This window comes from Melanostigma gelatinosum (genome assembly GCF_949748355.1).
Source record: "Melanostigma gelatinosum genome assembly, chromosome: 10".
In the NCBI taxonomy this organism is placed as follows: Eukaryota; Metazoa; Chordata; class Actinopteri; order Perciformes; family Zoarcidae; genus Melanostigma; species Melanostigma gelatinosum.
Window position 1 is genome coordinate 26,654,969 of NC_136643.1, and position 2,500 is coordinate 26,657,468.

At 38.8% G+C, this 2,500-nt stretch overlaps 1 protein-coding gene across 2 annotated transcripts in view; it reads left to right on the top strand.

The window, feature by feature from the left end:
* The window catches only part of itgav (integrin, alpha V), a 35,008-nt gene that overhangs the window by 3,885 nt on the left and 28,623 nt on the right, over positions 1 to 2,500 (top strand). The gene's annotated exons all lie outside the window — the stretch shown is intronic.

The following is a 2,500-nucleotide window of genomic DNA, read 5'->3' on the forward strand; positions in this document are numbered from 1 at the left end:
GGTTGTGTTTTACTCTAGAACCTTCTGGGTTGTGTTTTAGTCTAGATTCTTCTGGGTTGTGTTTTAGTCTAGAACCTTCTGGGTTGTGTTTTAGTCTAGATTCTTCTGGGTTGTGTTTTAGTCTAGAACCTTCTGGGTTGTGTTTTAGTCTAGAACCTTCTGGGTTGTGTTTTAGTCTAGATTCTTCTGGGTTGTGTTTTAGTCTAGATTCTTCTGGGTTGTGTTTTAGTCTAGAACCTTCTGGGTTGTGTTTTAGTCTAGATTCTTCTGGGTTGTGTTTTAGTCTAGATTCTTCTGGGTTGTTTTAGTCTAGAACCTTCTGGGTTGTGTTTTAGTCTAGATTCTTCTGGGTTGTGTTTTAGTCTAGATTCTTCTGGGTTGTGTTTTAGTCTAGAACCTTCTGGGTTGTGTTTTACTCTAGAACCTTCTGGGTTGTGTTTTAGTCTAGATTCTTCTGGGTTGTGTTTTAGTCTAGAACCTTCTGGGTTGTGTTTTATACTAGAGCCTTCTGGGTTGTGTTTTACTCTAGAACCTTCTGGGTTGTGTTTTAGTCTAGATTCTTCTGGGTTGTGTTTTAGTCTAGAACCTTCTGGGTTGTGTTTTAGTCTAGATTCTTCTGGGTTGTGTTTTAGTCTAGAACCTTCTGGGTTGTGTTTTAGTCTAGAACCTTCTGGGTTGTGTTTTAGTCTAGATTCTTCTGGGTTGTGTTTTAGTCTAGAACCTTCTGGGTTGTGTTTTAGTCTAGATTCTTCTGGGTTGTGTTTTAGTCTAGATTCTTCTGGGTTGTTTTAGTCTAGAACCTTCTGGGTTGTGTTTTAGTCTAGATTCTTCTGGGTTGTGTTTTAGTCTAGATTCTTCTGGGTTGTGTTTTAGTCTAGAACCTTCTGGGTTGTGTTTTAGTCTAGAACCTTCTGGGTTGTGTTTTAGTCTAGATTATTCTGGGTTGTGTTTTAGTCTAGATTCTTCTGGGTTGTGTTTTAGTGTAGAACCTTCTGGGTTGTGTTTTAGTCTAGATTATTCTGGGTTGTGTTTTAGTATAGATTATTCTGGGTTGTGTTTTAGTCTAGAACCTTCTGTGTTGTGTTTTAGTCTAGATTCTTCTGGGTTGTGTTTTAGTCTAGAACCTTCTGTGTTGTGTTTTCGTCTAGATTCTTCTGGGTTGTGTTTTAGTCTAGAACCTTCTGGGTTGTGTTTTAGTCTAGATTATTCTGGGTTGTGTTTTAGTCTAGATTCTTCTGGGTTGTGTTTTAGTGTAGAACCTTCTGGGTTGTGTTTTAGTCTAGATTATTCTGGGTTGTGTTTTAGTATAGATTATTCTGGGTTGTGTTTTAGTCTAGAACCTTCTGTGTTGTGTTTTAGTCTAGATTCTTCTGGGTTGTGTTTTAGTCTAGAACCTTCTGTGTTGTGTTTTAGTCTAGATTCTTCTGGGTTGTGTTTTAGTCTAGAACCTTCTGGGTTGTGTTTTCGTCTAGATTCTTCTGGGTTGTGTTTTAGTCTAGAACCTTCTGGGTTGTGTTTTAGTCTGAAAGCTTCTGGGTTGTCTTTTATTCTGAAGGGACAGAAACAGAAACCCTACCAGGGACCATGTGGCCCCCTAATAGGTTAATCTGGTCTCAGCTGCTGCGCTCTGTGAAGGTTAAACTCCAGAGAGACTCTGAGCTTTCACTAAACTGATGAAGCTGAGAGAAGTGAAGAGGACTTTCTCTGTGAGCCTTCATCTCAAGATATTTGTGAACGATAAGCTGATTGGTTTTAATGAAATAAAGATTCTATGGAGCCGCCTGTGCTGGTCACAGCAGATCGTTCACTTTAGTTTTCGGTGTTTGTGGTTCAGTTTCAGTTCTTCAGGAGGAGTTGGTGTTAGTCTTTATATGTTTAGTTTCTTTTAGTTTGGGTCAGGTTTAATGTCTCTGACGAGTGTAGCATATGAATATAGATATAGTTTAGTACACATATACTCTGTGGAGGCTGATCTTGATCTGATACTCTGCAGAAATTACTTCAAACACAATAAATAGGCAACAAAGAACAAGAATCTGTGCAGGAGTCAACGCTTCAATCTGTTCAGTACAACCTTAAAGCACATGCATCATAGATAACTCATATATAGATATATAGATGTAGATATATAGATATAGTTATTTGGTCCCTGAACGCACCTCTTGAACACATAGCAGAGCTGCTGCCGGGCGGTGAGCCTCGTGTCGGCACCCGTTGAGGAATGTTGAGGTGAGACATTGTGAGGACTCGTCTCTGTGAGGATTCAACCACAACTCAACGTATTATGGTCTTTATCCTCTCTGCTCTTCACAATCACTTCTTCACACGCTTCTTCACACACTGGCCTTCATGTCACGTCGTCGCTTTTCTGTTTTATTGTTATTTGTTGATTTTACTCAATTATTTTATTTATTTATTAGTTTATTTTTATTGACTGTCTCACTGATCTTTATGTTGTTGTTGACTTGTTTTTGCTGCTTTGTTTGTTAAAGCACTTTGT